Raw genomic sequence first — 11,984 nt, forward strand, 5'->3', positions numbered from 1 at the left:
CCTGTCCCGCGCCCCCGTCGACCCACCAGCACAAGACTCCGATGACGACAGCGCGTCCTTCGGTATCGTGACGGAGAGCGACCTAGCCGCCCAGCAGCGTGCCGACCCCGACTTACGCGTCATAACCGACTACCTCGAGGGATGCAACGTCGCCGTACCTAGGACCTTCAAACGCAGCTTACCATAAGTCAGCCTTCTGGGCGCGCGCTGTTGCATTTTGTCTTCGCAGTGACATGCGTCATCTACAGCTCACGAAGTAATCATTATCGCCATCATCATCACCAGCCTATCTACGCAGTAAAAACCATATACTATTCCAATTTTCTCCCTCCAATCTGTCCCCACTGCAGGACAAATGAGGTGTTTCTTTTTTCGAAATGAGCCAGATCCAGAAACCGAAACTGAGTCGGATAAAATTGACAAGAAGAACTCGACAACTTTCCCTTAAAAAAACGCGTAGCCAGAAAATAGTTGAGAAGACGTGCTGAAAACGTGTACGGAAATTCTAGTTCGTATCGAAAATAAGCAGATCCTCCGGTTTCACGGATCAAAATTAGCCAGATCCATTTGCCGAATGGGAGTTTGCTTTTGGCTTTACTGCTTAGTCTGTTTCGTGGGTGTTTCCGAAAGTTTTTCTTTATCTTTTCGGAGCTGGCCTATTATGAATTCAGACGGCCATTAGGAGATCGGCGAAATTTCTGACCCAAGATGTCAATGGGGAAGTGAATGGAAGAAAAAGTGAACGAAATAAAACTGAGAGATATCAAACAATGAGTTCACTTAGTCTCACTAGTCCCTACGAAATACGACGAGTTATATTTATTTTTTCATTCATATTTACTATTTTGGTACTTAACTGAAAGCCGCAGCTTACAAGCACTGGCAACTACCCCCCCCCCTTCCTTCTGACAGTAGGACGCACTTCATTAGGGTGAAGAAGAGGACATGAGCAGGCTTCTTGTGAAGCGTTTTGGGAATTCATGGCAAAGCAATGAAGAGCTTGCCTAATTCATGAGTGCCTCATGGCATGCCCCCAAAAATTCTCCTAGGGTAAACTTCGAAAAGAGCTGCTAATGGTGCCAAGAGGAATCACCTGCTCTCCTTATTTAGCTCTAGGGTTCTTGAAGCCCTGTTGCATATTCTAGTGCCTTTTCCACCAAAACGCAATGGCTCCATGCATGTTAGTCAATTAACATAAAGTTTTCATATGAATGCCGCATCAACTTAAGTGTTTCAATTCAACAGGAGACAAATTAAAACTTATCATCCTGGTATTGCTCAAATGGACGGAATAATTTTTAATTCCTTGTGGCCATAACCTTCCCCTAGATGACATGTAAAGAATGCCAAATAATAGTTTTCACGGCGTTGCATTTAGGTCCGGTAAAATACTTCGCTTGTTTCTCCAATTCGCGTTAGGTGCATCTGGCCCATTTAAAAAAACGCCTCATATGTTTCTGAAATATATATTCAATAAATTTTCCTTTGCACTGCATCAATGACTCCCACTGCCCATGCCTCATCCCTCATTGGAAAAAGGCATGAGTGTGTGCCTTGCACCGAGCAAACACAGAGGGCTATATTTCCCCTGGTTATGCATGCGAACAGAGCTTGACGATGTCGACGCTGAGATTGAGCCCTGCCCTACTGAGGTCGGCAAGCGAGCGGCCCTAAACGAACAGCAGCCGTGCAGAGCGGTTTGCTCGTTTGTACTCACCTGTTATATTGGCCATCTTTACAACAGTTCCTTGTGGCTGTAATAGGCAAGCGCGCATTTCCACGACAGCAAATTCGTTGTCTACTTTGCCATACGCAAGACGTGAACAAAAACTCTGTTCACTTGACTCACTGTTTGGCGGCCGCAGTTCCGTGCTGACGAATATTTGTGTTGGAGAATAGTGCTTGGGCGCAGTTTGCGTAGACGATTTATAGCACACTTTATCACGCCCTTATGCTCGCTGTGGCGTCACTATTTCTGGCGTTACTACCATCTCAATGATATCAAGTTCCACTGATATGGACAAAAGCCGCATACATAGAAGTGTTCGCCCTTCGTGACTCCTTCACAGTACGGCCGCAACCGACCACAGCTCGACACCCACGCCCATTCGAAGTGCATTCTCATGCCAACGTGCAGGAACATACGGTTATCCTCCGGAGTCTTCACGGATTGATTTATGTGTTAACATCACCCACATAAAATATCATTAAGACCGCAACAATCTGTCACGGCGAGGGTTAACTGACGTATTCATGAGATGTTGTGGCCGTTGCTACACTAAGGTGGCAATCCTGGTCTGGTGAGGGAGGGCGTTACCAGCGATGGTCGCCGATATTAGGCAGCACCGTTGGCCTCATTTTGCAATTCCATCAATTAAGGGACGAAAAAAGAGTGGAGTGGGTCAGGAAACAAACGCGTATTAAGGACACATGAGCAGAAATTCAGAAAAATAAATGAACGTGGGCCGGGCATGCAATGTCACGGCAAGATAACGACCCGTTGGCCATTAACGGTAACAGAGCGGATCCCCAGAAAAGGCAAGTGGGGCAGGAGGGACAGAAAGTTAGATGGGCAGATGAGATAGAAAGGTTTGCTGGGATAAACTGGTCGCAGTTAGCACAGGACCGGGAGAATTGGAGATCCTTGGGATAGACGTTTGCCTTGCAGTGGGCGTAGATAGGATGATGATGATGATGATGATGATGATTATGATGAATCTGCCACATCACAGACAATCGGAGAAGTGACATCCGGTGAACAACAAGGGTGAATGAGCAAATACTTCACTGTCGACGCTCGAATTAGCTAAGATCACCTTTTACGGGGCACACTTTTTATGGACCCGCGAAAGCGAGTCTTCGTAAAGCAAAAGGCCATTAACTCAATGGAGGGACGAAAGAAGGGAGATCGGCTGGGAGGAATGGACTGCCGTGGCGCAGGGCAGGAAGCCTTCTTCCCGCAGTCGACCATATAGGCTAATGAAACTAAGCATGGCGACCATTTTTTCTCCATGCAAATAAAAATAATTCCGAAATACGCCGGTGCTGTAACACCGTTGAAGCAACATTTCCGGAAATAGTGCGGCTGGCAGGGGAAGGTCAGCACACAGAGTCCTGAGAATATAAGGCTAAATATTCTGACGTAGGGAGCCGTCGGTTTTTCATAACTGCATATAGAAAAGTATGCAATTACGGTCCCAAATCTTACTTGACATCAAACATGAACGCCTGTGCCAAAACGCAAGGGCCATCAAACGTAAACGCTTGTGCCGAAAACGCCATTGTGAAGAATACAACTTCCCCCTAATAAAGTCTGCGATGACGTCGTGAAACTGGGCACTCAGTTCGCATGACGCAGCCTCGTAGTGGATGCGACCGGAGCGATAAATGAAGAAAAAGGGCAATCCAACTGTTTGCCACGTGGATGACCTAAGCACGACCGTCAGCTGCGCGATTGCAAGTAAACACAGAGCAAATAAAATATAAATCTCTCAACCCGTTTGCGTGCGCACTGCGGGAAGAATAAAATATTACTTTTATGTCAACCAGCTAAAAAACAGTGCGACGCGTCAGAAAGGATATGAAATTGCACACAGATGGAAAAGTTTAGAGTTCGGAGGTACTATAAAATGAAAACTTCATTTTCGCTCGGGTCACTTTTTTTTGGAGTCACTGACTGGCATCACGATAAGGTAAACAAGCAGCATTTCCTCTTTCCAGTGCTAACGTTAGTTCATGACGCCACGACGGGGACTTAACTTTTAAGGGCGTGTTAATTGATAAAATTTTCGCATTTTTACCATGTATTGACAGTTCGCCAAGGTAGGTTGGATTGTGAATGTCAATGCCTCGAGTTCTGAACACAGCCAGATAACATGGTTCGTTAGCCTTTGGCCCTGATATCCCCCTGATATCGTCCACAGCCTTTTTTTAGATTGAGGCGAACACCAACTAACTGCTTTCTGTCGAGTTATCACTAACCTTATAAGATACTGAGTTGGTATAAATTATTTTGTACTCCTCAACTGCGTCGCATCTCATATCCCAACAGTCAGTTTATGGGGGGTTAACGCGCCGCAGCTACACGTGGGTTATGAGAGGGCTCTTGAGTAAGTTTGACAACCCGGAGATAATTACGTGCGGCGAAATCTCGACACAGGGGCGTTTTCGCTTTTTGCCTCCATCACAAAAGCAGCCACTTCTTCCGGGATCGAAAGCCCGCATTTCCGCTCAGCTACGAACGCCTTAGACCAGTGGTTCTCAGCCATGACTCGGCGAACCCTTTCTGGCTTGCAAGAGTGATGGCGGACCCCACAATGGAGCCTATGTTGCTCGGTGTTATAATGTCACATAATTTGCACTTTCAGCGTATACGTCGCCCGCACACTTATCCTATGACCACCTTTTCTGCTTGACGTTAATAATAATGCACGACATGATGCTACAGAATTTATCTCTTGAATCGAAGTCTTCTAAACACCTATACGCTGCCTTTTCGGTGTGTTTTTTTCTCGAAGGTGGCGTCTTTTGCAAAAAGGAAATGCGGAAATACGTGCTACGCGAAGCAACTTAACGTACATGTAAGGCGTCGACACCGCCTTTTTGCATTGCAAGCAAGTTATGGCAAAATCGCGAAAACAATGGGGGAGGGGCAATTTTTCAGGGAGGCTTCGCGAGCCCCCTGGGGTCCGCTGAACCCCATTCGAGAACCACTGCCTAAGACAATGCGCCATCGCGGCTAGTTCATACCCGACTCTAGGTGGGGCGAATGAAACTCCCAAATTAATAATGCAAAGGTCACATAGTACCTCCTAGTGTCTATTTCCAATAAAACTTATGTCCCTGTAGAGTACGTGCAACGTTCATTTTATACATATTTGTTATTTTTGAACAGTTGCTTTACCTCATAAGTTTGAACGTACCCTATTGGGAAGCTTACAAGTAGACTCTAAATAGCGCTTTTAGTTGGTTATAACCCTTTGTGATACCATAACGTTGCGATATACGATGCGTGCCGTTTTATCTACTTTGCGCTACTTTCCAGTTGATAACGAATGCGATCAGTGCTAACGTACTCTATTTGCCCTCACCACTCACTACTCGGGCATTTTTGGCAGCTGTCCATTGAGCGACATAGATTTACTTTCCATGCTAAGCCCGCTGCACCAATACTGGCGTAAGCGGGAGGCACCGTTACGGTTATTTTGTGTGCACATTTATTAGAGAAGCTGTTTCAGCTTAAGTTATGTCCGTGCTCATCGTTAACAAATAACCGCCATCATCAGCGAAGTAGACAGGGGCAAAATGCTAGGCCACGAAGTGAGGGAAAGCGGCAAAGAGGCAAGGATTCGACGAGTAGGCATTGGGAGTTTTTTGTCTCAAGAGAACTTGTGGTTTGGGAGTTCCTGAAATCGAACCCGGGACCTTTATGCCGTGAAACCGGAAACCTAACCCCAGGGCCAACCAAAACGCCCGACGGGTGCGGGGTTAGCTGAAGCGGGAACCTGTAACATGTGCAGCCAATTGGAAAGGAAATGCTTCCCGTAGTGGGATTCGAACTTGGGTCCTCCGCATTTTGAAACGGGCGTCTATCGGAATGACCTATCAACGCATTCCAGGCGCACAGCATTTTGTATGGGTTCGTAGCGTGGGCGCTGGCTTTGGACCTTGGCCGAGCTTAAGCGCACATTAGCCTGGGATTTTGGCAGCTTGGACTTTGGTGTTTTGGTCGGTTGACTGGGGAGTTTGATTTGGTTGATTTTGAATGGAGGAACCTTCACTTTTTAACCATCTTTCTCTGAAGAAAGCGGCAGACCTGAGAAAATCCAAGTTGGGTTAGTGCAGATAACATCGAACGAAGTGTGGCTGGTCGACCACTTCAATTTGCTTGAAAAAGATTTATATCGTTTTGTGATTACTCCATTGTCAAGATTCAGCAATATTTTCTCTGGGGAAAATTTGATGTCACTTTTAAAAAATTTGGAACGCGACAACGTGGACACCTACATATTGATGCACCTGGGACAATTTAGTGACTCTAGCTACGGAACATTTTATGAGGAGCAATTCCTAAATGGTATGCGTAATCTCCGCCTGGTGTACATTTATATAAAATGTTTTGGTGCCGTCAAACGCATACATTGTTGCAATAAAAAGTCAAATACGGCTCACAGTGCACTTTTGTTCAAACTTTTAGGCTAAATATTCCAAAAAGTACTCAAATTGCAACTTTAATATTTTACTTTTTCAAATGTATACATTTATCAGAAAAAAAATTCAAATGCGTTTGTACAGTGCAATTTTCTTCAAACTTTGAGGCTGAATTATACAAAAAGTGCTCAACTTGGCACTTAATATTTTACTCACGTGTGTACCTTACAGTTCTAAATAAACACACGGAATATTGTAATTCTATAAAGTACAGTAACGATTTCATGGACACGCAGGTTTGAAGAAAAAAAAATAAAAATACAACTTTTAGGAGCTAATATAAAAAAAGCTCACCTTCTATATTTTTGGAACCATTCCTAGACGTAGGCCTGTACATTTACTTGCACAATCATCAAAAACATGCTGCATAACTGTGTTCCTGGGGAGCTTCGAGCTCGACAAAAGAGCCCTATCTGCCCGGCTCTCCACGACGTATTATAGTGGTAGCGACTTCCCTCAAATTTGTATAAATTATGGTGTGTTTTGTATAAAAGAGAAGCGATTTCTTGACAGACTAGTACAATAAAAAAAAGAATACAGCAGAAAAAGTGGCATTTTTAATGCCTACGTTGGCATCATAACATCCAATCTGGGCCCAATTTAAAGGAGTACTGATCATCCTGCGTCGGTCGTCCTGCTGTCCATTTGTCGCCGTTAAGAACAACCTCTTAGACGATCTGCTAAACACGTCGTTGAACATGGTACGGTTTAAAATGCCGTCACAGAAGCTTCTCGCTGAGACCACGTCGTTGGACACGTCCAAACCCACAAAATGTCTCCGAGTTATATTTTGCGTCTCGTCGTCGAAGAGTGTCCCGTGCGGCATACAAGAGCTTACTAATTTTTTTTGAGCGCATGCGAGCAAGCTGACAGATATCATCCGCACTCTGACGGTATCCTTGGACATCTGCGTTTATGTTGTCGCATTCAACGCCTGGCACCATGACCTCAAGCACCGCTATCGGCAGTCGTCCGTAGACAAGCTCGAACGTAGTCATCTCAAAGTTTCCTAACAGATCATCATCACCAGCCTATCTACGCCCACTGCACGGCAAAGGCCTCTCCCATTATTCTCCAATTACCCCGGTCCTGTGCCAACAGTGACCAATTAGTCCCTGCAAACTTCTTGATCTCATCTGCCCATCGAACTTTCTGCCGCCCCCTGCTACGCTTGCCTTCTCTAGGGATCCACTCTGTTCCCCTAATGACCAACGGTTATCTTGCCTGCGCATTACATGCCCTGCCCACGTCCATTTCTTCTTCTTAATTTCTACTAACATGTCTTTAACACCAGTTTGCTCCCTGACGCACTCCGCTCTCTTCTTGTCCCTTAATCTTACACCTATCATTTTCCGCTCCATTGCCCGCTGAGTCGTTCTCAATTTAAGTTGAACCCTCTTAGTGAGCCTCCACGTTTCTGCCCCGTAGGTGAGTACCGGTAAGATGCAGCTGTCATACACTTGCTTCTTCAGCGACAATGGTAGGCTGCTATTCATTATCTGAGAATGTCTGTTGTATGCTCTCTACCCCATTCTGATCCTTCTAATTATGTCTGCCTCATGGTTGGGATCCGGGGTCACAAGTTGGCCTAAGTAGATATATCCGCTTACCACTTCTACTACCTCGCCCCTATCCCAAACTTCTGTGCTGTACCGAGGTTATTGGTCATTACTTTAGTTTTCTGGATATTAATTTTCAGGCCCACGGTTCTACTCTGTTCGTCATGGTGGTACGCAAATCACACATAAAGAGGATTTCGTCCCCCATTTTGTGTGTAACGTAGACACACACAGACAGCATATACGCGATAGTGTGGTTCAGGTGCTCGGTTCGTTTATTTGTTTGAAGTGTGCATCGCCGCGGTTGTTCGGTGATCTGTGTTGTGCCACAAAAGTATCCGCATTAGTAGTTCTGCAGTAAAGGCTGTTCCGTAGTTCGTGTTACGGCTCCAGGGGCTCCATGACGCAGACTAACTTGGTTGATGGAGAATTTAAAGACATTTAAGAAAGCCTGTTGGGAAGAGCGGCGGCAACTGCAGAGCGCGTCGGTAGTCTGCGGCTACGACAATCCTTAGCACTTGGCTCGTGATGTAGGGAATGTGCATAGGAGGTTCATTCCAATCTGGTGGAAGGTTCTAGATGGTACGGCAAAGGGCAGCAGGAGTCCAATGGGTCTAGTCACCGGTGTTTTCCTTCGCTGCCAGTAACCGCCGGTACGCACGTACTGGACGACGCCGGATGTGAGTAGGGGGTCCCTTGGATGTCGTCTAGATCTCCTGCAACGTGCATGCTGTGCCGAGGAACCCTATTTATGAGTCGTAGTGGCCTGTACGAAGATTTAATCACGGAGACTATGAGGGATGACGAGAAGGTAGTTTGTTCTCGATTTAGGGTCGACATTTACCTTGACTAGCACCTTATTTTTGAGAGAGATGCAGGGGCGGTGCGTTTGAAGGCCCTCATAATTGTAACGTTGCGCCCATCGAGGTAATCAATCGTGTTGCGCTGGTCTGGTTCGGTACACTGCATGGTGGCTAGGGCTCTATGTCACGATGCTGAAAAACGGGTTGTGTTCCTCGGGGTCCTGTGGCCGTAGTCTTCTTGCACGCGTTATGGGCATTCGGCATCTGAAAGCCTTAGGCCCGACTTGTAGATACAATGGAACCCCGATAATACGACTTTCAAGGGACCGTGAGAAAGCGTCGTATGACCGGGATGTCGTACAACCACGGTGTGGGTAAATTCCGGCGTGATAGACAGCCTCACGCGACAGGTAGGTCAAGAACGTATTTAAGCTACTACATCTAACGCGTTCGCGCGTTATTTATTTATTTATTTATTTATTTATTTATTTATTTATTTATTTATTTATTTTTTTTTATTTATTTATTTATTTATTTATTTTTTTTTTATTTATTTATTTATTTATTTATTTATTTATTTATTTATTTATTTATTTATTTATTTATTTATTTATTTATTTATTTATTTATTTATTTATTTATTTATTTATTTATTTATTTATTTATTTATTTATTTATTTATTTATTTATTTATTTATTTATTTATTTATTTATTTATTTATTTATTTATTTATTTATTTATTTATTTATTTATTTATTTATTTATTTATTTATTTATTTATTTATTTATTTATTTATTTATTTATTTATTTATTTATTTATTTATTTATTTATTTATTTATTTATTTATTTATTTATTTATTATACCTCAAAAACCCCAGGGCGGGGTGTTACATGAGGGGTGGGCATTTCATACTGGGTTTCTTCGATGTGCGCTTTGAAACGTATGGGGCTGGAGTGGCGCACGACGTGGGGCGGAAGGTCGTTCCAATCCTTCGCTGTCTGAACAAAGAATGACCGAAGGTGAGCAGTTGTACGGGCATGCGCAGGGTAAACTGGGTTGTTGTGGTTCGTGCGGCAAGATATGCGATGCGCGGGCATGATAACAGATGCGTCGGACAGTGAGTGAAAAAATTTATGAAGAGCTAATCTAGCGGCTTTGCGTCGAAGTTCAAGGTAGGGAAGATGGGCTTTGATCTTTAAGTTAGTAACGCTTGAGTGGCGCGAGTAATCTGAATATATAAACCTAGATGCTCTATTTTGGACAGATTCTAATGTTTTCGATAGATTAGATTGGTGGGGATCCCAGACGGCGCAAGCGTATTCAAGTTTCGGACGGACTAGTGTTTGATATGCGAAAAGTTTAACAGAAGGGGGAGCAAGTCGTAATTTTCTTCTTAGGTATTCAAGGACTTTGTTTGCTTCGTTAGAAATGTTTATTATGTGGGAGGACCAAGTAAGATCTGGAGTAATGTTTACACCTAAATATTTGTAGGAATTCACGGGGGATATTTCGCAACCAGAAAAAATATATGAAGGAGCCGGGTGGGATTCCCTGCGATGAAAAGAAATGACGGATGTTTTCTTAATGTTCAGAATCATGAGCCAATTTTTGCAGCACGTTTCGATAGTTATTAGATCATTTTGAAGGATCGGAGAGTCACTAGGGCAGTTAATAGGGCGATAGATCACGCAATCGTCAGCGAATAGACGGATTTGGGAAGATATATTGCTAGGTAAGTCGTTAACATAAATTAAAAATAGAAGGGGACCGAGCACCGTACCCTGAGGTACACCTGAAAGGACGGGACGCATGGTAGATGATACCTGGTTGGAGTAAACGAACTGTTCCCGGTTTGACAAAAAATTTCGTATCCATTCTAGAACTTCTGGGTCGATGTTTAAACGAGAAAGTTTTAAAAAAGGCGTTTATGGGGTACTTTATCGAAAGCCTTTTCGAAATCTAGGAAAAGGGCATCTACAGGAATATTGTGATCGATACTTGAGCTGATGTCGTTAATAAATAGCGCTAGTTGTGTGTCACAGGAGAGGCCTTTCTGAAATCCGTGCTGACTGGGATGGAAAACGTTTACAGAGATGAGGAATTTGACTGTTTGAGAATAAATTATGTGTTCTATTATTTTACAGCACACGCATGTTAGTGATATGGGGCGGTAGTTTGAAGGTGAGGATGACGGACCTTTCTTGAGTATCGGGATGACCTTGCCAACCTTCCAGTCCCGTGGCACCACTCCAGATGACAGTGATTGCTGGAAGATGTGCGACAATATGACAGCAGAGAGATGTTTGGTATTTTTTAAAACTTTGGAATTTATACAGTCTATACCAGCTGATGACGTCACTTTTAAGGAATCAATGACTTGTGTGATGCCATTTTGTTCGAAAATGACACTGGGCATAGCAGGGTAATCACGGGACGGTACATTTGGAAATACATCGGGCACACATGGAAATAGATCGTCAGGTTCATCGGTAAACACTGAGCAAAACGTAGAGTTTAGTGTTTCGGCGACCTTGAACTCTGGGATTGGAATGTTTTCTTGATCCAATAAGGAAATGGGTTTAGCATGAGTTGGGTGTATAGTGTTCCAAAACTTTTTGGGGTTTGTGCGTAGCATGTCTGGTAGGGTTGACGAGAAGAACGTCCGCTTAGCGTCCGAGATCATGGATGCGTAAAGTTTTTCAGTCTCACAATATTTTTCCCAAGCGTGATTGAACTTTGATTTTTTGGCTGACCGGAATTGTCTTTTCTTTTTGTTGCTAAGCCGTTTTAAAGTATTATTGTACCATGGCGAAGTAGGCCGTTCTGTGATGGTAATTGTGGGGATGTACATGTTTACTAATTGCTGCATTTTGTTTTTGAAGAGCTCCCAGTTTTCGTCAACAGAACGTTTGGAAACATCCACGAGGAACCAATCGTAAAAGGAAGCTAGTTCATCATTCATACCTTGATAATCTGCTTTGTCGTATAGGGTTATCGTCTTTTTTACTTTTTTTGGATTGGGCAAGTTGCCTTGAAAAGTGGCATGAATGACGGCATGATCACTCAGGCTGCTCGGACTAGAAACGGAAGAAACTTTATCTGGTTGGGTCGTTAGAAATCAATCTAATAAGCTTGATGAATTAAAGGTCGTTCGTGCAGGAAAGCTAATCATTTGAGGTAAGTTGAAAGTAAGGCAAGTGTCTATGAAGTCACTTTCAGTGTTCTGTTTTGACATCACTAATGCTAGGTCAGACCAAGTTATCGCGGGGAAGTTAAAATCACCAAGGAGGAGGATAGGGGCGTTATCCGAGGCTGATGTTAATAGTTGTAGAGCATCATGAAGCTCGCCACCGAAAGAAGGATCGGAATCAGGGGGGCGGTAGCAGACGCCAATGACAACGGGTGGAA

This window comes from Haemaphysalis longicornis, unplaced genomic scaffold (genome assembly GCF_048455015.1).
Source record: "Haemaphysalis longicornis isolate Haplotype H1 unplaced genomic scaffold, Haemaphysalis longicornis Haplotype H1 scaffold_6, whole genome shotgun sequence".
In the NCBI taxonomy this organism is placed as follows: domain Eukaryota; kingdom Metazoa; phylum Arthropoda; class Arachnida; order Ixodida; family Ixodidae; genus Haemaphysalis; species Haemaphysalis longicornis.